This window comes from Coturnix japonica, chromosome 12 (assembly GCF_054131305.1).
Source record: "Coturnix japonica strain WE chromosome 12, WE-NBRP24, whole genome shotgun sequence".
Lineage (NCBI taxonomy): Eukaryota > Metazoa > Chordata > Aves > Galliformes > Phasianidae > Coturnix > Coturnix japonica.
Window position 1 is genome coordinate 10068887 of NC_140674.1, and position 27159 is coordinate 10096045.

General features: G+C 39.4%; 1 protein-coding gene across 14 annotated transcripts in view; it reads left to right on the plus strand.

Moving 5' to 3' along the window:
- The window catches only part of ZBTB38 (zinc finger and BTB domain containing 38), an 84058-nt gene that overhangs the window by 50393 nt on the left and 6506 nt on the right, over positions 1-27159 (plus strand). Inside the window, exons 1-5 of one of the 14 annotated variants that reach the window (XM_085512948.1) lie at positions 11057-11106; positions 11896-11961; positions 12848-12898; positions 17307-17413; positions 24931-25106. The gene's annotated coding sequence lies outside the window, so the exon portion shown is untranslated. Of the gene's footprint in view, positions 1-11001; positions 11107-11397; positions 11962-12489; positions 12899-17306; positions 17414-23294; positions 23436-23491; positions 23515-23832; positions 24256-24930; positions 25107-27159 lie in introns of those variants that run through there. The other 13 variants (XM_085512954.1, XM_085512946.1, XM_085512943.1 and 10 more) reach the window with 13 other exon arrangements.

Consider the following 27159-nt stretch of genomic DNA (forward strand, 5'->3'; position numbering starts at 1 on the left):
ACTGTAGTTAATCTTATGTAGTAATGGTTAAGGTGCATTGACTTCTTTTGTTTTATTCTTGGTGCATAATTTTACTTATTATTTTATTGCTTTAAATGTAAGTAAAGATAAACTCATTACTTTAACTAGGTGTCTGTGTACTTTGTAATGACCCGATCCACTGGCAGAAGAACATCCTCTGGTTGAAAGCACACACTAAGACATTTGTAAGTGCTTGTTTGTTCACAGCTATGCATGCATAAGCCACATGCACAACTCTTAACGTTTGTAAATGCACTCTAAATTAACTCCTGTGTAGTATTTGGCAGTATTTTTCACTGCACTTTTTCGTATTTATAGTCTTATTAAGCCCTGTGCAAAGTAGTCTTTCCACCACCACAAGACCCTCAGCTGTGTTATCTGTATTTGTGTTGGCTGATTATATACATCAGAAATTGAATTACCAGTTTTTAAATAATTAAAATACTAAAGGAAATCAAATCTGGGGCCCACTTGGCTTTTAACATGTAATCTTTTCGGGTATGCTTGCTTTTAACTTTTATGTACACTTCTGAAAAATAAAAATTATGTGAAAAATAATATTTTTTAGAAATAAAAGCTACTGTTCTTCTTAGAAAAGGATTCCATAATCCTATGGAATTCTATGAAGAGAAAAAAAAATTGCACTGCACTTCAGGATAAAATTTCAGTAACTACTGAATTACTGTGTGATTTGCTACATAGCTAAATGCTTAATTTGTGACATTTAAATTTGAAAGCATTGGCCTTGTGTATGTGATCTTGCATTTGCACATCTAACAAACAGCTGAAGGATGAAAACTGCTTATTTAGCAGTGAGTTTATGTGAACCAATGAAGTTCTCCGCTGAAATTTAAATTACAAAAAATTGAGGAAGTAAAACGTAACCACTTGCCAATTTCTTCTGTGATCAGGCAGATGTCTTCTGTCTGGGACTTGCACTGGTTTAATATTGTAAGCAGAGCACAATTTGCATAGAGTTGAAACCTAAAGCCAGCTGATAATTTCCACTTTGCCATTTGGAATGAGCCCCGAGTTTAAGTTATGATGAGGAAAAAGAGGAAAAAAATTGCCTGACCGTACAGCATAAACAGAGAGAATGGTAGCTGAGGCCACAGCCTGAGGTTTGTATGCATGCAGACATCACTGCTGCTTTTCTTATGTTATTCTGTTATGCAGTGTTGCAAGAGGAGAGAAGGGGAGTGCTGCTGTAGAGAGGTGGGGAAAGTCCAAACTGATGAAGTGTTCTCTGCAGGCTGGGGGAGCGCAGTGTGTCACAGTCCATCCTGAGTGTCGTGTAACTGCTGAAGATTTGCAGTTCACCATCACTGCAAACAAAGCACCAGATTTAGAAAAACCGCAATCTGAAACTTGAGCAGTGGTGCAAACTGCCATCTCTACAGAATTTTGTCAACAAGAGTTGAGTGATTGAAGGGTTATTTCTTCTGAGTGTCTTGTTCACATGTGTGTGCTTCCTTTGGCAAGGAGCCTCATTCATCCTAGATTCCAGGAAGCAGTTCTCAGTTTTCCCTTCCTATGGCTCCCACTTTGGGCTTATAACTGTAGGAGCAGACAGTCATATGTTCAGTCACTGGTGAAAATTAATGGTGGCTGTTATTTGTGTAGGAGTTCTAGTATTTTTTAAAGAAGTTTACAACTGAATTTCAGCTGACAAACCTTTAGGCTGTAGCTCATTTTTCATAATTCAGTCATTAAGTAATAATAAGCTAATGTAACCATGGACTTTTTCAACCAGTTCTGCTCAGCGTGTTGTATTTAACAAGATTCTAAGCATTGCAGAAGAATCTAATCCTTTTTTTTCCAATAGAGCTCCTCCTAATGAAAGTAGGTGGTAATGCCAATGGGAATTTTTGCCAGTAGGCAAATCCTAGTGAGGGATGTAACTAATTTCTGACTTTTCCCCCGTATCCCATATGCGAGTTCTAAAATTGCTAATTTTGCTTTGTTGTGTTTTTACACTTCTAGCTCTTTTCTTGCTGTTCTTCCTCTGCATTTGTCCACACAGGGCTCCATTTAGTAGCTGCAGAGAAGCTCAAAGACTGTAGGCAGCCATCTTGCTTTTGTACAGTGAGTAGCCACAGGCTCAAAATGTCTGAAAACTGCATGCTGTGTAGAAAAAGAGACACATAAACTGACTGATCTTGTTCTGATCCTTTCCCTTTGGTGGAGCATGATAGTTACTGCTGGTTATGGTGTGGTTGTATTTTGTTATTGGGGACGATGTCTTCTGACAGTTTCTTCAGAGAGTTTCAGAATGATGACTGTTGGGTATATCTTCAAGCTTGCCTTTACTACAGATGTTCTATTATTCTGCAGACTTTTCAGCACAAGTTCTAAGGAGCTCTCTCTGACAAGACTGTTTTGCACACATGTGAAAATAGGCTGTCGGATTTTACACATACTGATTAAAAACAGTCCATGAATCTAAATAGGACTCAGAATAGACAGCAGTTTAATAGACCAGTAAATCTGGCCTGTTCTGTTCCATGGAGGTGACATCTTCCAGCAATAACTATAATCATGGGATTCGTTTTCCAAATTTTAAAACATTGCAAAAACATGTTCTTATATGTATATCTTAATTTTTAGTGTTCCTCCTCTGAAGTAAAGCAGGCATAGTTGATACCATGAGTATTTTCTCTGAATGTCTTTATATCAAGTGGCAATAAGTTTTGGGGATACGTGTATTTTTCTGTATTCATAAGCACATTGAGTACTATGGTCTCTTCTTAGGCCTAGAGCTTCAGTTGAACTCATAGTAGGGCCGTACTGACTTAGCTGAGTTTGCCGTGAGTTAGCAGACTGAAATTTATTTTATGAAAGAAAACGTATTTTAAACTGACTAAAGAAGAGTTGAGCTTGTGTGATTACTTTCCAAAGCAGATTTACACTCAGTGTTAGATGCTTCTAGCACAACAGTCAAGCACAATGCTGGCAAAAGATTTTGTGAATATGTTTTGCTTGGATTGTTCTACTTTGTTGGTGTGGTTTGGAACGCCAAGACTATTGTCTAAAACAACTTGACTGCTAATATGAATTTCATTGCTAAGTTATTACACCAATTATAGAAAGAAAAAGGAAGTTCTAATAATAATTTTAGAAACCCACATCATTTTCTTTTCTCTTTTTTTCTTCTTTGTGCCACCTTTATTCTCTTTATTTTAATGTTTCTTCTTCAGAATACTCTCTTTGAGACAGTGAATGTTCTCTAGTATGATTGGGCAAATGTAAGTACACCCACGGCTGCGCCTGTGGATCATCTAGCAGAGCTACATAGCTAAGAAAACTGATTCAGTAATGTCATGACTGGGCACATATCTGAATGAGAAACATTCAGAAGGCAACCGCTGAAATCTTTGATCCATTAAAGAAATCTGCAAGGAAAAATCACTACAGACTGTTCTTGTAGCGGGAAAGATAGAGACTGTCAAAAGGGGAGAGTAAGCCATACTCTTGATCATTCAAATGTTCTTTACTGAGCTCGATTTAGGTACACAAAGGAAGCTTGCATTGGAGCTGAGTACTCTGATTCTGCTTCATGACTCTGCTATTCAGCTCTTACGTTATGCAAATGTAAGTTTTACTAAATGAGGAAGGCAGTAAAATTTTTATAGAACTGAAAAAGCCAGAACTGCCCAGCAAATAAGAGGTATATTTAGTATAGGCAAGAAGCCCTTAAGAAGATCCATGAAGACTGAAAATGGCAATGACAATTTTATTCAGTATGTTGTAGGAATAAGAGCATTTTAAAAATTACTCATTATGCATTTTTTGATATTTGTGAGAGAACATTTGCCTTCTTCTGCCATTAATTTTGAAGGATCCATGAGGAACTTAATTAAAATAACTTTAGCACTAGCAAGATATATTGCATAAAGATTGCAGGATTTTAGAAACTTCTGAAATTACAGAATTTATCAACTACTAGGGACATATTTGGAACAGTGAAAGGACAGCTTAAGAGACAGCAGAGCTGAGAAGGCACATGAAACAAGCTGCCAGTGTGAGGAGGAAGTGATGAATGGTATCAAGGGCAGAAGAAAGATTAAGGATTATTTTTGTCTGGAATAGTCTCTGATGCTTTGCAAAGAAGAAGCTGTTGTACATCTTGTGGGCTATACTAAATCAGATTAAGATAGATTAAGATTAATGAGTGACCAATTAAGCATTTTACAGGAATTCACTGAGGAAAGGCAGGCCAAACTCTTATTATTTAAAACTGCTGAACAAAAAACCACAACAAAAAATCCAAACCATATATGATAGAGATTGGAATGGTACTTGAAGAGAGACACTTCTGTTATCTCAACTGTTATGCCTTTTTTTCCATATCACTTTCAGTGTTTTAGGCAAAAGTAGATGCAGTTATTCCATCCTTTTCTTTTAAGTCATAAACAGGGTTAATAATGAAGATGATCGATCCAGTTCTAATGGCCATTATGTAAAATATTCTCCACTTTTAGATTTGCATATGAGTAAATCAGTGTAACCAGTAATAAATACCCGGTGATTATGAATGATACTGCAAAGGTCCAGTGAGGATTTAAACATATAGAGTAAAAACAATTAGCTCTTGTTAGTCCACAGCAACTTCATTTCCTTGTCTGATAAGCGCTTCCTTATTGGAATTACAATATGATTTTAAAAGCCTTTTATAATTTTTCTGTCTGATGTCTCATTTTCATTTGTCTGATAACAGTTCTTCTTGGTTGGGATTAGAAAGTTGAGCACAAAGCTCTGGGTTCTGTTCCTGAGTGAATCAGGAGCTCTGTCTTTTTCTTTTCCATCCATAATATTATCATAATAATGTTAATCTAGTGCAGGCTGTAGTTAAGCACGGTTAATGTCTGTGATGATCTCTAAGACAGTTAAATAAAAAATGCTGTGAAGAAGTATTATTATTGTTAATACAGCCTTTTATACAACTGCACTCTAAAAAATGCCCTCCTCACCCTAGTGCCGAGTTGCTCACTAGCTTTATTCCTAAAATTTAATCGAAATTCTTTGGGATACAGCTCTCTCTTAGAGTGTGTCCATTCCTTTTCCCGACTGACTATTACTTTCAAAGACACATTTTCAGTTCTGAAGCATGGCAGAGTGTGTGAAGATAAATGATATAACTTCGAAATGATCTAGGACGGAACACTTTTTAAAACAGAGCCTCATCTACAGTGATCTCAGTTCAGGCTGAACTAGTTTAGACATCAACAACCCGCAATTTGTAGAACAGCGTTCTTAAGATCAAGTACCTCTCCTGTTGGGAGTACAGTTAGTTCTTAACTGTAGCAGTGATGGCAGTGTAAGCGAGTGGCTGTAGACAAATCTCAAGCTACACCATGGCAGGAAATGATCAGCCTGGAATTCATTGTTAACACTGGGGTTTTGGTTTCACATCCCAGGTAATTAATGGGAAGGCCTGTTGCTGATTCTAGAATCTCCAAAACACATTGAAAAGTCAAATGTTTAGCGAAGAGATATTGCTATATTTCTGTGCAGGGCACAAGGTGGGACATCTTCACAAATCAAGAGCCCCAAGTCTTCTTCTATTAATATGAGAAAATTTTGAATACACGCCCATCTAATACATCAGTTGCCTACTACATATTCATAGGATTATACCAGTACAAGGTTTGTGTCCTTATTTCAAGGATGCTGCTCTTATTATAGAAGTCTCATGGTCAGGAACAATATTTGTCATAAATAAGCAGCACACCTGGAAGTTATAAGCAGAACTATAACTTTGAGCAAGCTCCTTAATTAGGCAAAAATGGCAAATAATTAGTTCTGAGACATCAGACTGATATAACAACTCCCTTCTAATTCGTCAGGAGCAGATGAAGAAGGAGCAAGCCACAGAAGTGGGGATAAAGGGTTTGAACAGATCTACTAGTGACAGTGAGCAGCCCAAACTTAGCAGTGTAATGAGTAGCTGAGCTTGAGAAAGTAAGCTTTAAATTGATTTTCTTTGTTGCTTTGGTTCTACGTATATTTTTACTTCCTGGAGTTGTGAGACGGTCATCTATAAACATCCATACATAGGGGATGTGAGATTTCTCTGTCCTACTCTTTGACACTTGATTTTATCAAATGCTAAGCACTGTTTTTGGAATTTCCAAATCATTCTTTCTTCAGCTGATCAAAACCAGCCAATCAGCCCCTGCTCAGACTTCATGGGGAAAAAACAAACAGCCCAATTGTTTCTGCCCTAGCCTACAGTCCAGCAGACATAAGAATGACTTAGATAAAACGTCTGTATCTGTACCCAGGATTTTGTGTGACTGGTGAAAAAGAAGCATCTTTCAACATCAAATTTTTTGAGTTCATTAGCTCTCCAAAAGAAAGCGCAAATTAGAGGAGTAAAAAGGGGTGATGTGAACACTCGCTGTGCTCAAGAGAAGCACAGGAAAGCTGTTCTTAGGGCTGTCAAGCAATTCACACTGTTTAATACAGAGAAAAACAAACTTAATATGAACAGATTAGAAAAGCAACATCCAAATTTGTTAATCAGGTAAATTGTCAGGAGTGGTACAAGACAGAAATATGAAACCTTTGGCATTGTGTCTGGCAGCAGTTCAGAAAGCAAATAGGATCTTAGTGGGTATAATTAGAGGGAGAGACCAGGCTCATCAATAGAGGTAGTTAAAACTGTTCAGAGAAAAAGTAAGACAAAGCCACTTGTTATTGCAAACCATTCTGAGAGCTGGATTACACAGTATACAAAAATACAACCTGTAAAGGTGAGTGTAAATATCTGTATAGTCACTGCCGCAGATTCTTTGTTTTTTTAGTTTTAAATAAAACGCTCGCCTTCAGTCACACAGTGAATCCCGGGTGTTCTAATTCTTAATGATGATTTTATAGTTTATAGAGTACTACATTGCAAGCGGCTGTTAGAAGTGCTTCTGAAGAAGTATATGAAGCACCGCTATATATTTAATAGACAACTTGTTTGTGATACTTCAGTTTAGGTAAATCCATGTTTTTTTCATAATGCATATAGATTTGTAACACACTGATAAAATGCAATAGATCAGAATATACTTAATAATACTCAGATATTTGCTATTTTTGTATTTCTCTTTCTTTCTCTCTTTCTCTCTTTCTTTTTTTTTAAGAGCAGTTGCCTTCTAACACTGCTCTGCACTTAATTCAGCAGTGCTGAAAAACATGCCCACCTTAGCAGGAGGTAGCAGGAGTCTGAATTGACTTCTGCCTGGGTCACATAGCTGCAATTTCCAATGGCTTTTTTATGTGGCCAATAATGGCAATTAAAATGGAGGTCTGTAAAGCATGTAAGGGAGTAACTAAGAACAACTGATTATTATTATTATTATTATTATTATTATTATTATTATTATTATTATTATTATTATTATTATTATTATTATTATTTGTCCCAACAAGTAAAGGAAGAACTTGTCTAGCAATATAGAGACACAGAAGTAATTGTGTCAGTCTGGGTGAACTGTCAGCACTCAAATGATTCAGTCAGCATTTAGTTTTGAGGCAGTTTTTGCTACATGCTTACACAGATTGCTTGCCTTTGGTTCTATAAAGGCATACTTCAGGTTCCATAATCAGCCCTTCCATTCTCACCCTTGTTTCCTGCAGTTCAACAGCAATTAGCGGAGGTTTCAGTAATTAGGGCAATATCTTCTAAGCCGTGTATCAAGCAGTAGCTTTTTGGAGGGGAAGGCATTTCCAGCAGGAAAGAATGTGGGTGCTTTTCTAAGTGTGTTAGGTCAGAGAATTTACTTCAGGATCCAAGGGGTATTTTTCAAATTAATTTCAAACTGAGTATTCATCAGCTGGGAGTTTTTTTCTTGTTTGTTTGTTTCAGTGGTACTAGTAGAATGAAGAGACAAATGTAATTGACACTGCTAAATTAAGGGGCTGAAATAGCCATTCCAAGAGCAGGTTTATTGAAAGGCTGTGGACAGTACCGGTATGCACTTTTGGAAACTCCCACCCTGCATTCCCAGCTGTGCTTCATGTCCCGTTGTCACATCTTTGCAGGGATGGTATCACAGAGCAGTTGACTACAGTTTCTTGAGATGGGATTAATTCTATCCTTTGTTTTCTGTGTTGCTCATTTATTTGACAGACAGATTAAAATAAAAAGTGCCTGTGCATGTGGCTGTTCATTCATTTCGATATTGAGCATAAATCTCAAATCCAGCTGTCCTCTATAGCTAGAGGGACAATTTACACTTTTGGTCCAGCATAGGTCCTTGTTGAACAAAAGCAGAATTAAGCTGATCCATTTAAAACTGTGTTATTTATTTAATTTTTTTCCCCCTCAAAGTCTTCTAGTCTTCTTCCAGATACTTATTTCTACAAGGTTTGTTCTTGGCAGAGTTCTCAGTCTGCCAGATTGGCCTCTTGCATTTGCACAGGATGACACGGTGTGTTGGTACTGGCAGACTAAAATCAGTTCAGTTTCCTGGAGTTTTGCTTCTGCTCCCCAGATAATCTATCTGGGGGATTAAGACCTTTCATCTGAGAAACTCTAAACCACAAATTGGAGACTGTAATACAAAGTGACACTGGGACCCCTAATTCCTCACCAATTTAGGCAAGCTGTCACATATAAGGAGAGATTAGATGTTGTTGCCCTAGAGTGGTGATAAATAGAGGAAGCATATTTACATGTAGGAAGCTTTACAGTGGAAATGGGCCTGTGATATCCAGTGAGGATACTTGAAATAGCCTCTTTAAGCTGATCGAATAAAGAACTGACACAAGCTCATGGCATGGGCTGACATGCTCCTGGCTCAGCAGAGGCAGGGAATTCTGAAGTCAAGAATCAGGAAAACCAGTGCCTCATTTTGGGACTATTCACTTTGGTCACAAATCAGGCTGGATCTTAAATCCAAGCTTCTGACTGAGAAAAAATACAGTGTGAATACATGTCCACCTTGAAAACCTGGGCCTACAGTGTGCAACATGGAAGTGCAGTGTTTTAGATTGACTTACCAAGTTATGCAGGGTGCGGCTGTAGAAGGGTCTAGAATCTGTTTTCTGAACTGAAATTATGTTTAATCTGAAGCAAAATTCTTGCAAGTCGAAGCCTGGAAGGTTATTACTAAGAACTAGAAATAGCCCATTGAAGTAAGAGGTGTGCATAAAGATTTGGACAAGCTCATTCCTCTGTTCAGTGTGAGATGTTTATTCCTTTGCTGTGTTCGCTACTGGCAAGCTTTTGCTACTCCCTGAATCACAACCCAAAACGCCTCGCTGTGTCTCTGGTGGAACAGTGTTTTTCTGAGAGAATGAGTATGCTTACCGCAAGCATGGAGGAGCAGAAATATGTATTGAGATGCTGCTCAAATCTGTCCTTTGCAGCAAATCATTACCTTTAAGCAAACCTAGCACTTGGTTCCCATGTTGTAATATGGTAAACTTAACATACTGCTAAGAAGATCTGAATTTTTCCTTCCGCAGGTTTCTAGGGAGCTCTCCCATGGTTTCAAACAGAACGTGACAGGCCCAATGATATATAGTGGAGAAAGAGATTAACATTAACAAAAATCCTCAAAATTAATCTGTGCATAATAATCTCTTAAATTTAAAGTTTCTATTACACTGGAACGTGTATAATCAGACATCTATTAATTTTAAAAGCTCCAAACAAAAATATCCAAATACACGATGGCAAAAATCCTGACTAATTTTGAAATCATGTATCGGAATAGCAGTTGTTTTGGTCGGTCTGCTCTCCCTTTCTGCTGGCTGGGTTCCCTTTCTGTGTGACAGATGTGCTATTTATGGAAGGGGATTCTGAATATTTTAAAGCACTGACTGCTCGGATCATCTCCTTCCCAGCCTGTAAAATGAAAAGGAACAAAATGCCAAATAATTTCCCAGAGAAGAATCTCCAAACATCTACCTATAAAATCACTGAAAAAGAGGGGGAAAAAATTGCCTGTTTTTTACAAGAAGCTGTTTCAAATCCAATACGTTCATACCGTGATCTTTTGTTGTTGCTTTGCAACCTTTCCTTATTTAATGCAATGCTTGATAGCAGCTTTCACTGTTGAAAAACAGGCGCTGTTTTAGAAAAAATTCATCATAGAATACTTAGATTCCTAAGAAACCTTGAAAATCTGGTGCCTCGCTTTCCTAGTTGTATTGGCAGGTCTAATGAAAAAATAGTGCTTCTGTGTACATATTCGGCCTCTCAAGTATCTATTTATTCCAGTGCTGAGCAGAAAACATTTATATTCACTTATATATACATTCAAAAGTAGTCACCTAAGAAATATTTCAGTGATGTATTTTCAGAGCAAAGTGTCATGTTCACTGTTCTGGCAGTGTATTGGATATTGGCTGGCGGTGTTTGGGCTGCAGGGAAGGAAGCTGTGAGAAGGCACTGAAGGTGGAGAGTGGGGGGTAATTTGCGCTATTAACAGATCTTATGGTTTGTTTTACCTTAAACGATGCTTTACTCCTCTGGGAAAATAATTCAGGTCAGAATAAACTGTGGCACGATGCTCTCATTCTCCCTTTGGAGATACAGCGACAGTGCAAATAAAAACGGTTTTATTTATTAGGGATATTAAAAAATTCTGATAAGCAGTCTTCAATTTTTCTTATTGCTATTTGCTCTGCATTTTTTTCCATACATGTATGAAATATTCTGTTGTGTTTGGAATTATTCCAGGAAATCAGCCTTTTTTTAAAAAAAAAACACTTGCAATCTATACAAATCTCATTCCCACAATTACAGTCTCTGCAGAGGATGACAGCAATTAAACATATGCAGCAGAACAACGCGCGTGTGCCATTAATCTCAGAAGGCAATGGAAAGATGTGAAGAATGAGACCAGATTTTTAAAATCATTTTTATTTTTGCAGCTGCAGTCCAATATTTCAGAATTATTTTTCCTTAAAGACAACGAGAGCACTTTAGTAGCTGTACTGACCTCCATGATGTCAGAATGTCATTGTGCAACCGTAGCTAAGAAAAGCCTCTGAGGGAAAAAAAAAACAAAGGAGCTTTGCATCTCCCAATAACATGAGATGTGCGCACACTGTGTGTAGCATCTTGGAATTCGGATTGCGGTAGTAAGTTGCTGCTTTCAGTTTGATTAGACAATCATTGTTTCGTTTTCCTTGCTTTGACAGCGAGTGTGCTTGTATGCTGCTTAAGTCTTCTTAGTGCTATCTAGGTCAGTATACTTATGCTTTTTTTTTTAGGTCTGACAGATAATGTTTGAAGGAAATTAGCACCAATTTTCTTTTTTTTTTTTTTGGTTATATGGGAGGGTAGAACAATATTTCTATAATTGATCCGAACTGTGTACCACAGCACCTACCATTTCTGCATTGCAGATATTTTTAGCTCTCACACTGCTTGTGGTTAACAGGGTGTAGCGTAGACACAGACAGCTGATCTTGCAGGCAGACCCTGTGCTCGTGTGGTTTGTCAATACTGCTCAGGATTTTGATGGACTGCAAAAGAGAAAAAAGCAGAAAGGAAAAAAGAGTGTTTTATTTTAATGAACATTGCATCTTTAGTTATGATATTTTTTTATCGCAGTCTTTTTACTTTTTAATTCTGAAACCTGAAAGCTAGGAAAGCACAGCTTCCGGGATTTAGTATGTGCAATACGACATCTTTCTGCATCGAGAGGACGCCACCGTAGTCAATCCAGCCTTTCTCCAATAAGCAAGAAGATCGTTTTGTTTTCCTCGGCAGGCGGACTCAGCCACTGCACAGGCAGATTTTGATAAGAGTTTGAATTGCCTACTACTGTATCACTGTAGAATTTGGAGTTTGCTAACAGTGTTAGTGACTGGAGCTCATCTTGCATCACCAGTTGATGACAATTTTCTTTGTTCCCTCCCACCCAGTTGAACCAAGACTCTGTAGCTGATACGCAATGTCACTTACAACATTAATCAGATACTGCATTTAAGGTGAGCTGTCCCTTGCCTCCTCCCTTACCAGAGCTGTGCTGCAGTATGTATCTTACTCCTGCGAGCCTAAAATGGCAGGCAGGATTAACGTTGCTTGTGCTGTGTGCATGCTGTGTATTGAATTCATTATACCGTGCCTAGTATCTCAAATGTGAGTATGTTAAATGGTCTGTGTGCCATATCATGCAGTAGTGAAGACTGGCTTGTGCTTCATTACAGGCTTAGATATTTGAGCATCACCTTAAGAATTCTTTTTCTTTTGCAATGTGGTGAGCTGTTAGCTTGTCATCACGTTCAAACTACATTATTAGCCCGTGGAAAGGGGGAAAAAAAAAAGAAAACAGAAAGAAAAAAAAAAGAAGCAAACCGTGCTTCCAGATGGTGTCACCCTTTTTCTTCTTGCGTTTACTGTAGTTTAAATAATGTATATTGTATTGTTAATTAATGTGAATATCGAATTAAAGCACTTGAAACTTACATATTTATTATGCAGGTAGGAGGCACGTCGAATCTATTTTTAACTCTTACGCAGTCCACGTTGTGCAATGGGCTTTGGTTGTCGAGTTTATATTTTCAGCTGTGATATCAATAGGCTGATTTTCAGTAAATGTGACAAGTGGCCTTTGCAGTGGTCAGCTTCCAGCTCTGAACACTCCGAGGAGGAGAAAAAAAAACAACAACAACCTTGCGTTGCAGTTTCGGAAACCCTTGGATGAGGACATTTTTTTTTTCCCCCCACTCCTGCTTTCCCTATTGATAAAGTCAGTTCTCCTGACCACGCTCTATTCAAGCTGCTTCCCATCTGGTTTTTTTGACAACTGCTTCTAAAAAAAAAAAAATTATCAAGAAGACCAAGAATAGAATTTCTCTCCATCGCTTTTGATAGGAATGGCTGGGTGCACTGCCCTGCTGCCACTGCACTAAGTGATACACGCAGGTAGGTTGAGATTTGCATGTTTTACTGATTTCTTCGGCAACGTTGCAAGAACATGAAATGGGCTTTGGAATGTGGCTTTTGGATGTTGTTTTTTTTTTAAGTACTAAATTGTTAATGAAAACAACAGTGTCAAACTGTTGGCTTCGGATATTGGCATGACGATTGTTTTTATCTGCTTTTAAAAAAATCTATTGTGAAAGTGGAGCAATCGTGCCTGTTAAAAGAATCCTATGTACTAAGGGCGTGGCAACGCTTCTGCAACAAAAGAATTTTTGAAAACCCCATTGATTCAATCCTGTTTTAAAGCTGATTGTAACCATCACTCAGCATGCACTGAAAAGGCACAAATAAAAATGGAGGTAGATAAGAAAAATGAAAAACATTCCAATTGCTGCAAGCGGTTTTCTGCGTTTTGTGCGAAATATTAAATAGCGATTAATGTGCCCAATGCTTATTTTTGCAGTGTTGGCTACAGACACAAACCTGCAGTATTCCTTTTTATTTTAAGGTAGAAGGACTTTATACAGTATAGAGAGATTGATATCGATGGCCCTGTCAGCTCACACTGTGTGTCGGCTCACTGAAGTGTGTTTTACTTCACAGAAAAAAAAAGGTTCTGAAAGAAAAGCTGAACAGCCTTAGGTGCAAAAACCTGACGTTGAGCATTAAGAATAAAATCAATTCTGAGTACTGCACTACTTTCACCAACTTCTGTAATATATTTGTTTCAGATTAATACTGGGCCAGAACCAGTTTCCTTGGCAACCAAACCCTTCTAAAAGATGCAATAGTGGAGATGTAAAATGTTATTCTCTTTCGTAGCAATACCACAATGCAAATGGTAATTTCACAGTTAAGTTTCTTTGCAGTCCTAAGTGGGAATCTGATCTTGTTCTGTTTCCACACGGCTATCATTTATTAAACGATGCCGTGTTTATGAAGCTGTACAAAGAAAAAGCCATTTTATTCCTGCTTTGCAGTGGTTGTTTCCAGAAACGTACCCTAGTTTCCTTTTCTGGTGTCTTGCATGTAGGTCAAAGTTTGCACTGTGTGCATATGAAGTGATAGTTTCATTATTACCAATAGAAAAATATCACTGAAACATTGATTAGCAGAGAAACGTAGAGAAACAGAGGAGTGTTTAAACCTCCTTCCACCTTTGCCGAGTTCAGCTATGGGAATGCTAATAAATCTTCCTTTCAATAGTGGGCACGTTCTGATGGTCCATGAAAGATCTGCTTATCCATACTGGAAAAGAACTTGGGTAGGATTGTAAGCAAGATTTTATAAAATGAGCTCACTTGTAGTCTATGGTGATTTGCAAACCTCACAGATGTTGCAAAAATTAAGTGTTGTAACTCCTTGCTCTATTTTTAGCCGATATTTTAACAATATCAGTGAACTCAAATCTTATGTGTACCACAATAACAGATGTTACCAAGCGTCTCCACTGTACTTACAATGTAGTGCATCTCCTTGTGGATCCCCTTTGTACGTGACTTGAGAAATTCTCACTGCTGCAGCGAGACTTTTGCAGCAGGGAAGCCATTTTCCTTTCATGTCCTTGACTTTAAAATGACTAAGAGTATTTTGCTTTGGGTGAGGACCCAGCACTGAAAATTAATACAGAGGAGGTATCAAGAAGTACAGCCAGTTACATTAATAATAGCCCTGGCATTTTCAGTGCTATCAAACAAATTCTCATTTATTTCTAAATATAACACTTCAGCACATTACAAAGATGCAGAGTAAGACTGTTCACGAATATGACTGTTGCCATCTACCTTGGCTGGTGCTTAATAATGATGATAAAACCCATTTGATTCAGAATTATGAGACAAGTTTGGTGCAGTGCAATATTTTCCAGTTCCACCTAAAGAAACTGAACTGAAAACGTAATAGACAGCATTTCCCCAGTGATGTATTAAAGGCGGCTTTAATTTGTTATTTATTTATTTTTCTCCAGTAGTTTGCTTCTATTGATTTTTTTTTAGTCTGAAACATGATACAGAGTGCGCCATTACATGTAGGTACCAAAACTGCATTTCCTTGTTTATATTGTGTGTGGTTATTTTTAAAGGAAGTTGCTGAGCTAATGCTTTGCAGAAGCAATCTATTTATTGCCATCGATATTTATCTTCAGGGAAGAGGGGGTACTTTGAGTTAAACTGTTTTCACTCTGTCTTTGTGTTCAAATATATCCACTCAAAGCATTTAAAGAAAGCATAGCTCTGTTACATGAGCATGCTTCACCATGCTTGTTCTAAATCTATTTGCAGATTTACTCTTTTGTTAGGGGGTGCAAGTCCTCTCATAATTAATATGACCGGACTCGAGTGCTTTCATGATTCTGGAAAAACTCAGTGGCAGCCTATGAGCAGAAATTCCTTCTAGCTAAAGAAACTGAATTATTTATTAAGGAGGATTCTAGTAATTAACAAGCTGTTTTCATTTTGACTGTTTTACATGGTTTGCTGTATACATTTTAATGGCAGTTGGGTCCATCTAATACAGTGTCAGAACATTACAGCCAGAGCCGCAATACAAAATGTTGTGTAAATCCCATCCATTTTATTTGCTTTGGCTAAAGGGGCAACCAGGGCAGATAGAAACAGGTGCGGTTTTTCACACCTCTTGCACAGCTTCTCAGATGCTATTGTGGGAGAGCATGGGGGTTCTGTCCAGTTTTATCTTGGAAGCCTTTTGATAATTATGCTTCATCCATGCAAAATCCATTTCTGCCTAACGGAAAATCTACACAAAACCTGAGAAAAAAATGCAATGAAAAATGATTAAATCAGACATTATTTTGCTTGATTTTTACCAGCATTTATGATTAGGGTTATTTCTGGCTCTGAACTTCATTTTGATTTGAAACTGCAGGTCTCACAGTGTGGTACTGTGTGTCGACATAATATTTGTCAGACTATTGTGCAGAGGCTGTGGTAGTAAAGAACAGGTAACAACCCTCTGGGGGCACCTAGTCTCTCTGTTATATTTTATCAGGGGAATTGTTTCATCATGTTTTAAAAGGGCTTTATTATGTATAGTATTACATTTGAATTCTAGTGTTATCATATTTGGAAATACTTCAGCTTTGATAAAGTCCCTTTACCACTGGATTCCTCCGGTGTGATGCTTAATTTTCCCATTCAGCTTAACATCTGACAGTCGTTTGTGTATATAGATGTGCTTATGACTTCATTGATGTTTGAGATAATAATGTTAGTCTCCTTCATTCTGGCCTTTGTTACATGCATACATGACCGTTAGAATATTTACTGAAATCAAGTTACACTAAAAAACATACTTAGCTAAAATAGAAATGCTCATATTTTTGCATTTTAAAGCCAAAGTGATGGATCCTGTAGTTCCTGTATACTGTTATTTACAAAGATAGGATAGCACGTTTGCAGATGGAAGATGCATCTGTGCCTACTTCCTGCAACAAAGATGTCCACCAGCTCAGTCATAGTGCCTTATTTGAAAGCTTTTGTGGTTGCTGTATGGAAGAATTTGATTTTGCTTAGTATATTTGGAATTCAGCCATGTTCTAAATATTTTTAAACTGCTATATGAAAACGTTATTAGAGTGTTTGATGTACAATGACATAAAATCTGGAGGTTTCACAATGGTGAGTCATTTAAGCAGAGTTACAGGAAGCGCAATCCAGAGAGCAAGAGTTGTCCAGAAAAGTCTGATGAGGATATCTGTGACAAGAGGCCAAAAACAAAACAGGAAAAAACAGTGGCAGAAGGGAAAGAAGAGAAACAAAAGGCCTGAAAGGCTGCAAAAAATGTGTGGAGGCTTTCGAGATAAAGAATAACTTGTTGGTTTTGGCGATTTCGGTGGAGTCGAGGGAGCTGCCCAGTAATCGCCATTTTTGCTTCCCACACCATGATTTGTGTTCTAAATTGGCAAGATAGATAATCCTAAGAACACGGATTTTCCACTGACCTTACTCTGTGAAACTCGGGAATAGACTGACTTAGAAAGTTTTGAAGCCTTCATTATTTGCTGTGTTATCAGGTGGGAACAAAAATAGCTGAGATGGGGGAAGGGAAGTAGAGCCAGGCTTGGTTTTAGTTTAATTTTTTCAGTGATCCCAATAAAATAATTGGTTTTAATCCATCCTTAGATTTCTTTTTAGGATATATTGTGAAATACAGTGTCCAGTTTACACTACACAGGTTAAAGCACAATGAAATAACGCAGGCAGAAGCCACATTCATAAGTGTTCGGTTAACAGTACTGCTTTATTGCTGGTATGTTGCAAGGCTCCCAGATGTAGGTTTACAGTCCCACAGCATTCCAAGAAAAATTTAGATGATACAACTAACAGATGTATCTGGAACCTGGTACTTGTCTACTAATTGAGTCATTAAATTTGGATTTTCCACTTTGCAGGCTGACTGACAGCCACGGAGTTCTCAAAATGGCTGAGACGATCTCGCTGAACATGCCTGTCGATACCACTTCTAAAAGACTCTAACTGAGGAACAGCCTGATTTTAGGTGGGTAAGTTTATGGGGTGAACACGACAAGCTGAAATCTCTTTAAACACACAGTGAAATACAACTGAAATATTTAACCCTTTGAAACCACGGCACGACATGACCTTGGCTAAATAGCTACCTTTTAAAGAATCATTTAAAAGACTGCTCTTGCTACATAGATCAGTTTTGTTGGATTTGTTCAGCTCCTGCTGGGCTTCTGCTGCTATAGAGGTTGGAGAATTAAATCAAACAGAATAAATGTTTGAAAAAAGCTGTTACAGGTTGTTAAAGCCTCCAATGACTTGTACAAACCAAACATATTGGCAGGTAAGCAAACCTCCTGAGCCTGCCATAATGTTAAATCTGGCAATGGATCCCAGTCGCCAGTGTTCATTACTAATTGGCGCCGTATGGAGAAGGCAGAGGAACTCTCAGAATGCTAACACCAGTTTCTAATACAGTTGTTGTATGTAATTCAACCAAAAACTGCGAATGTCTGCCTCAATACGTGACTGTAATCGGGGTAGTGAAAAAGCTACTGAATGGTGAGTTGTGCACGGCTCTTTACAAACTGAAGTGCAATACTGTGATAAATATTACAAAACAAGAGTTCTTCATTTGATGTGAAATCTACAAATAGTAGAACTTTACTTGCATTTTACTGTGAATGTACAATAATAAACACCTTGGTTCAATTAAATCTGGCAGCTAGGCTTTAGATCTGAGGTATGTAGGTATTAAGTGAAATAATCATGGAAACTGATTAGTTCATTAGTTTTGAACGTGGTCTTTTGCATCACAGAGTATAATTTACTTGACAGCAATTTTTGTTGATTTCTGTGGCATTTTTTGCCCAAACCTCAGTGGGAAGCAGTTTGTTGGATAATAGGATGGCTTAGCTCAGAAGGGGCCCCAAAGATCACCCTGCGATACTTCAAAAGGGACATAATAATTAAGGCTAATAGGTGACATGCAGAACAGGGACCCGATTTAAAAACAAACAAACAGCAACAACAACAAAACCCCCTGGAATTCCTGCAATGTGTCAAAATGTTTTCTGTAGTTTACTTTTAATAGACAGCGTTGTAAGACACAGAAAATGGTCACAGATTTTCAGAGACTGTAAGATGGCAGCGGTAGTTTAAATTAATCAACAAAGCATCTAAATTAGATAAATGCAAGTTAGCTGGACTTAAAGAGGCAACGTGCTTTAAAATCTGAGTTGTACCTATTGGTAAATTGCTACAGAATACTTGCTCAGTATATTTTAGGTAGAATACTGGGCCATAACCTGTTTCCTTGGCAACCACATACGAATGAAAGGTACATTAGCAAATCTGCAGATGTGTGCCAGTGAATGCTTATTAAGCAGCCCGATGCATTTACATATCATGCGCTAATAATAATGCATGCGTCTTCAACATCACCATAGAAAAAGATTTCTGCACATGGCCCAGTGTGTATTCTTAATACTCAAAGGTTTTAACCCCCAAACCTTGTGTTTTCTGTGGCAATTTCCTTGTGATTTTGAATTGACAATAAACTGGACTTGAAGTTGACACATTGGGCTTGCTCTGCAAGTTGAAATCTTCCTCCAAGACTGTGAATACTTAAAGAACTTCTTTATGACAACAAAATATGGAAATTAAGATTTACATTATCTTTCATAAATGTGCAGCCATTGCAAATTTGAATCTTGCACCAGCATACAGATGTAAGTATGGTTTTTCAGTTCAACATCGGAACTAAAGCCACTTAAAAGAAAACAAGACTGGTGTTGCTTGTGGCTCTCTCATTCTAATATATCTACACAAAGAGGTATGACCAAGTGCTGTCTTCTAACAGTCAGTGACAGGGAGGAGGAAAAAGGGGAAAATATCAGAATGCCAGTTGTTCACAGACCTCCAGAATAAGATTTAGATGTAGTATTTAGGCAGCACTTTGGGTGCAGTTGTTTACAGTGTGCTGTTTTATGTTGCGTTACATATTTACATTTTTAAGATTCATATACTTACGATCAGTTTACTCACTTCAGCAAGTTCACACACATGCTATTTTTGGCCTTTATTCTCAAGTTATTCATTTGTATTTAAAATGAAAAGTGTGTACAGTCCTTTGGGTTATCTGTGCTACCCCAACACGATGCATCCTGCAGAAGTCAGTCTAAAATGCCAACCATTAAACAGATAGTAAAAATTGGGGAGTCTGCAAGTGTTTGAGCTTACATTCAGCTACAGTGGTCAACACAGAAGTTGGTTATATGACCGGTATAATTTCCATTTGACTTTTTTTTTTTTTGAGTATGAAATAAGAGAGGTGGTTTCACACTTGGCAGTGCTCAGGAGTCATGAGACCACAAGGGAGATGCAAGTTGACATGTTTTTGTAGTTGTTTTTTTGTTGTTTTTCTTACAGTACCCCATCTGATCTGAGCTCACTGTCAGGCAGTGAGTTTTACTTGGGTAACTGATGTTAGTGGCTGAGCATGCAACACAAACCAGAGCTACAGACATCAAGGTTTTCTTCCTGCTGCCAGCTGCTGCCCGCTTACTGCTGCAGTCCTCCATTGCCTGCACGGAGGATTTAGGCTGGAAACATACAGAACAGAAGAAGAGGAGGGCTTGGGTTAGTACAGAATGGAGTTTAAGAATGTTTAAGAGCACACAGCCAAAGTTATTGTGTGTGTCATAAAAATTGCCAAAATTAATTGCCACATTAAGTGGTGATTCAGAGTAATAACTATCACACATTGCTTTTGGTATGATAAATTTTAGCAGTATAGAAGTAAAATAAATACATAAATAAAACATTTTTAAGGAATACTGGTGGCCAGTGGTGGCCAGTAAACAGCAGGCCACTACATCAGCTGTTAGCAGAGGAAAGCATTTCGCTCTGCTTTCAGTCCAGCAAGATTTGCTACGTCAGCTGTAAGAAAGAGCAAAAAGTGCTGTATCTGTATCTGCCTGGTCCCCAGCACACCTGACTGAGATTAATAGCGGCCCCTGAGCATGCAATTTGCCTGCTGCTCTTGTCGATGTAGATTTAGATACTTAAAGGTTGCTTCCTCTGAAAACTGGAAAAATGAGATGCTACTTGGACTACTTTGACCTTCTGATAACTGAACGAGCAACAGAAAACAACACAATAATTGTCCAAAATGAAATTACAGGTTTAATTTGATAATTCGGTTGACAACAGTAAACAATAGAAAAATAGAAAACACTGTCTGTAAATGTAGTCTCAGGACTGCAGCTGATCTGTGCTAGCCACGGACTGTGCTGTGTCTCAGGAGTGTGGGAGGACAGAAAGTGGCTTGTCAGCAGCAGAGAAAAAAAAATAACACTTAAATGGAAATCATGTTGAGAATGTTCAGAGACAGCAAGAAGTAAGGCCTGCTGATTGTTAGTAGCAGTATGACATAAGCTTTTCTATTTTTTGCTAAAGAATAATTAGGATTTATTTGGTATCACAGTTGCTTCATTTTCTTATTTATTCTGCTGGAGAGACGATCTTAAATTTTTACGTTCAAAAATTGTTTGTATGTGTTTAGAGTTAATGAGACATAGAATAAGCCATGCCTAAAATGAATTGTCAAAAGCCAGTACACCTTAGAGATATATCTGATTCTTTGGTAAACATGCACAGCTCACACAGCTTGAGAATCAAGTGATTTCTGCCAGTCTTCCCTGTTCCAGCCAGACTTGGAGAAGCTGGCAGCTGTCACAGGGCTCAGTAACTGCTCCTTCCCCTGCTTCTCCCTTCACTCAGTGGTCCAGGAGAGAAAGAATGTTATGCAAAGCAATACCTTTCCTTTCTTATTTGACAGAAAGGGGAGTGGAACCACTCTGGGCTGGTCTGCTCCGAGGGGTGAAGAGCTTTGTTTCTGAACTCAGCAGCATGGCTGGTTGCTTTGACCTCAGCTGCGAGAGCAAAGGAAAAGGCAGTCCATCCAAACATTCCTCTCTTGGATAGTCTGGTCTGCTCAAGGCATGGAGAAGGAAACCAATGGAGTCTAGGCCAAAACCTGCCACTTAAAGGCAGTTTTCTAGAGCTGGTAATGCTACGTGAGTTGCTGTTGCTGCCATTAAGACATGAAGCTGAGGAGTATTGACCAGATATTGGAACGCCTTCCTTTTTTTACTAGGCAGCATAAGCTCTTTTTCCTTACTCCTAAGGAAAAAATACCATGTGCCATGATTTGCAGAAGTGAGATTGTCAGACGTGAGCAAAGCGTACATAGAGTCTCACTTCAGAAACCCGGGGACTGTTTAATTCATTTTAAAGTTCACTGACAATTTTCTTTATACCTTGCAATAACATCACATAAGAAGTAATCAATTTTCTTTGTGTACAAGTGGTTTTATAATAGTGAAAAGGTAAAATCTGGGGTGTAGCCAAGTTGACTTGTAAGGAATTTCTTGCTTTGAAAGAGTACACCCATAAGAAGCTGATGGGATTGTAAATTTGAGTAGCTCAAACCTACATAAGGAAATTAGTACCTTCAATTACAGCACTGGTCAGAGAAAAAGTGATTCTTTTTGCAGTGGATTAGCTAGAGTTGCCCTAGGAAAACATAAAAATAATAATAAAGACAGCCAATTTTCTTCAACTCTATTACATTGTATATAGACATTAAACTGCCAGGGCATTAAACAGCCAAATATTAATAAGTTAATGTCTTTAAATTGGGGTATGTGCTGCATGAGTTATTAATGTCTTTGATTTTCAAGACAATAGGAAAAAAAAAAACAAAAACACAACAAAATTAATTAAGAGGTAGTGGGAATTGAAAACCTAATCTTAAATTTGTTTCATATAATCTAAAGAGATACCCGTGTTTATCACTGCTCAGTAATGCATGTTTTTTTACTTCTTTTATGGGCTTATAACAGGTTTAATTTAATCCACATTATTGTGTTCTTACTGACAAAATGTTTGTCACAAATACTTTTGTGGCACTTCTTTCATCCACCCTCATTAGTACATACTAATATTTATATATATGCCTAAAACGATACTGAAGAACACTGCATAAGCAATACACAAAGTCCAGGACCCCATTAAAGGTAACCTGGATGTGATATGGCAGCCTGCCCCTCAGTTGTGTTCCAGATGTTCTGCACCTGACTCAAGGCCCAGCTTTTTCCTCAGCTTCGTGATTCCAAGGATGTGAGGAAGGGGCAGAGAGACAGAATAGATGTGGGGAGCCGTACTGAATCTATGGGAGGATCTGGCTACATCAAATCCAACTAATTCCCTTGTTTAGGCAAACATTTGTGGGTGCTCCTGAAGCACTAGCAGCATTGCAGTACTTGTTTCCTGAGGTGATAAATAATTGAAGCAATACACACAGTGGGGCAAACAACTGCTTGAAAGAAGTGTCTTCATGAATCCCTGTGAATTTCCGCAGTCAGATAAGGAAGAGAAGGTGACTGCAGATTTACTTAGGGATCCAAACAGAGTTTATTTCAGGGATGATTGTTTGAAGGAAATACCTCCTCTCTCCTTTCTGGTGTGGATTTGCAGTTCAGTGCTGAGCTGCTTTTCTCCACACACCTTTCTTTATACCAGAAAAGCTCTGAAGGACAGCAAACAAAATCCTTGGTGAGGTCCAAGGGGACACGAAGACGTGGACAAAACCGCACTAATGGCTACAGAGCAAAGGGCCGGACATTAGGGAATCGTTCTCAATTCACAGCAGTCGCACATAAACAAATCGCCGACACGTTCAATGTCACAGACAGACGCGTTAGCGAAGCGCGGGGCATTTGCAGCGGAACAAACGCGAGACGCAGCGCGGCAGCCGAATCCATCCCGTATTTCACAAGCCACGGGCAAATCCCATTACCGGGATTAGCGCCGCAAAATGGCGGCGGCGCCCTCCCGCCTCGCGCCGGCGGGTCCCGCGCTGCAGGCCGCGCGCCGCTAGAGCCGGCACCTGTCAGTGCAACGCGGCGGGACGCGCCGCCACCGCTCCGAGCCGCCCCCTGCCCTGGAAGACCCCGCAGGCGTGGTTCATAGCCGCCATGTAGCTCAAAACAGTGAGTTGTTGTGCATTCTGCCGTGACGTTGCTGCTTAATCGTCTGTCGGTGCTAGCAGAAAACATGCTCTGAGTTAACGTGAGTCGCTGCTTTAGCTCGAGATGCAGTTTAGTCCGAGCGCAGTTAGTGCTCATAAATAGGAAGCGTCTTCGAGCTGTCTGCAGCCGAAGGGCTGCCAGACGTTTGACGTTCCACGGGGCTGTTTCAATACAGACAAGTGTCCTGCCGTGCAGCTGCCCTTTGGGAGCAGGTACCGTGTGTACCGTGTGTACCTGGTGGGGGCCGGCCGGGCCGTGCTCTGCGCTGGGGCCGCCGCAGCCTTGAGCTGCTTTAACCCGGAGCAGGCCCGGGGCTTGTGCTGAGCGCGGCCAGCAGCTCCACCGTGTGGGCAGCGCCGAGCCCCGCGGGCACTACGAGGCTGGCGGCTCGTTCCGGGCCGTCCTGCCGTCCTGCCGCGGGGACGGGGCTCCCCTCGGCTCTTACAGCGACGGCCATAACTGCTGTAGAAGCGCAAGGCTTTTCCGAGCGCTCGTGAGGCTCTAAGGCTGTTTTCGTTCTGGGGAGAAGCTGTCGCAACACGTCTGGACTCGGAATTGAGGGAATGCGTTAGGGATGTAATAACGACGAAGAGTTACGAGGCCTTCGGAGCGGTTCCGGTGGCTGCGGAGTCCTGCCCGCGCTCGCAGTGCTCGTACCCGAAGGTGCTGCCCCTCCTGCTGTCCGAATTCCGAGGCAGAGGAAAGAGTCAGGATGAAAACCTGAGTTGAAGTCCGGAGCGCTTACGAGGCTGTAACGTACAGGAGGAGGAAGTGTGACAGGGTAGGCCAGGGCGCAAGAATCAGGAGACTGAAATAGAAGCGTTATCGATGTGCTTATTGAAGTCATGGGTCGCCATTCAGACCGTAGCACTAAGCTGCAAGCCATTGCAAGCTATTAAGTATAATTAGACGTCATTAAGATTTCAGTGCATGCTCGAGGCTGTTGGGAGAGCGAGGGGAGCCCAGTGTGGGTGGCCTTGTGCCTTCTGCCCAGAGGGACCAGGGAAGCGAGACCTCAGAAACAGCTACAGCCATAAAAGCGATGGTTTGACATCAAGTACTGAGCTAATATTTCCGTGTAAGCAGGGATCAGGATCGCAGAGCTGGGGGGCTGGCTGTGCTTGTTTGCTTTTTGTTCTGTTTGCTCGGTTTTGATGCCTAGCCCTGTTTCCACTGTAGAGCAAAACGCTGCCCTAAGACAGTTAGATGCTGATGAATGGTCATCACTGCTTGGGAGGGCAGGCTGGAAACAAAACGGAGGTTGTCTTCAAAGTATGTTATTAGGGTGGAATGGAGCTGAGTGTAACGCTGTTATGGCATGTTGCCATAGGGTGAGTGCCAGAAGGCAGTAACATCTTCAGAATCCCAGTAATGATGTTTGGGATTAAAAACCAGATAAATGCAAAAGCTGTTATTGCAGATTATCAAGCATCTTGCTGTTTTTTATTTTCCGTAGGTACAGGCAACTGGTCCGACTGTTACTCTGTTGATGCTACCAGCTGGTCTGTCAAGTTTCGGGCCTGAACGGGAGTAACAGAGTCTGTCGCCGTGTGTCTTGGAGTGCACTTTCCTGACAATAGATTTCAGAAGTTCAGCGGGAATTAAAAGTAGTAATCCTGGATTGCAACTTTGGTAGTAAACATTTTCCTAATCGTTATGGATGGTGTTTGTAGGCTTGAAAGATTTCTTGTGATCTCTTTGTTCACTCCAAAGTGATATTGATATAAAAATCATCAGTAGGTTCTTTCTGCAGTGCCCATATGGAGCTGGTTGATGTAGTCCTTGCAGGATGTAGTATCATCTGCGAGGCATAGCTAGCCTCATAGCTAGCCACGTTTCTATTTGGATACACCCATCTCTGATCTGTCTGTTAACTTTTAGTACTCTTTTAGTACAGCTGTCCTGAGATAGTATTCTCTTGATGTCAGAAAAGGTAACGTTATCTTTCAGTAAACCCACTCACCTAGAGACAGAGGGATCAGTCTTTCCCAGTGAATTCTGTATTTCTTGGTCACAGAAGCACTTCCTCAGAAGCTGAAATGCTGTTCCTGTTTTTGCTGTAGTAACTTCAAATGGAATGTAAAGTATTCCTAAAATATTCCATCTGTGCGTTGTGCTAGGTAGGGCATTCTGGTTTTACAGCGTCTCACGTGTATGTTTGACAAATGGAAGAAGCAAGACAGGTAAAAGGAAGTAGAGAATTAAATGGACTATTTGGGGATTGCTTAGTTTGAAATAGAACAAAAAACCACTGGCTCTAAAACAGTACTTGCTCCACGGTTTCCTGTATAACTTTTCAATGACAATTGTACCAGATGGTTTAGCTCACAGCAAAAAAAAAAAAAATTACCCGTCCAAAAAGCAAGTGATGGTTCCTGCTGTCTTAATAACAGGAATCTGGTTTGGTGTTTCACTGGGCATGCTTTGATATCCATGATTCAGAGACAACAAAAGCTGGCAATCTGTTGACATGCAAGTAGAAAACGAAAATATTCACTTCTCTTTTTAGGAGGATAAATTTTGAAATATCTAGTACAGTAAAACTTGTACAATGTTACCATGGTGTTTTTCATAGACCTTGCAGATACATGCCTTGTAGTTTAAAAAAAAAAAAAAAAAAAGTCATATATATTCAGCAAATAGTGAGATGGTACGACTGAGCTAAAAGCAGCTGTCTCCTATACAGAAATGCAAAAGCTCAGGCGAGATCTTACAGGATAATTCTCCAGGAGGTAGAGCTGGCATCATTTCCTATGCTCGGGAAATAACTATCAATAGCTCCTGTTGTGAAATGTTTTTGATGTCTGGCAGTTGGTTTCTAGTACTCTATCACATGAGCAAGTTAGATGCCATCTCTAACGTTCACAATGAGAAAAAAGAATCAATTATGCAATAGTGGCTGCTGGCTTGAAATGAAGTGTTATTGTAGTATTCTTTCTGTCGTAGACTTCATATGCTAGAAACTATCTACAATTACTTGGGAGTTTCAGAAAGGAAATAACTACTCAGTTCCCATGAGCTTTATGTTATCATGCCAAATGAATAAACATTTCTTAGGTCAAATAAGTGTATGAGAAACCATGATGTGATTTAAAGGAACAAGCCAGTGCATTTCCATTTACAGCTAGGTTGAGTGACCAGGTAATCAAAATAATACCTGTCTACATTTCTATCCATTACAGCAGTGAAGTGATTTCAAACTGTTAAAACTGTCTTTAGAGATTTGGCTGTTCATAGGGGCAGTCCTTTCCTGCTGGAAACACTGGCTATGTTGTAAGGTACAAATATTACTTCAGAGCTTCATCCTAGAAGTGCAGAATTATATCTTGTACAACTACATTGTGTTGTATGTGTTTTTAGTGGTTTTCTTTTGCGTGATTCTACATGCAGTGAAATATGTGATGGATTTCTGATAACTATCCAAAATGTAACCGGGTCAGCTAGAGTGAGAATATATGGCCCCTATATGAGTCTTGTTCTCAAAGGATTCCTTCTGAATAGCTTGAGTGGGGGAGCCAGTGCATTCTCAGTAGGCACTGATGTTTTCTGTTTATGAAAACTTACCCTGCAACTGGAACTTTATTTCATAGGATCTCAAATCTCTGTTTTAAATATCTTCTTAACAAGATGATCAAATGCAGTTGTGTTGTAAAGTCATTCTTTGACAAACAGCCTCAGAAAACAA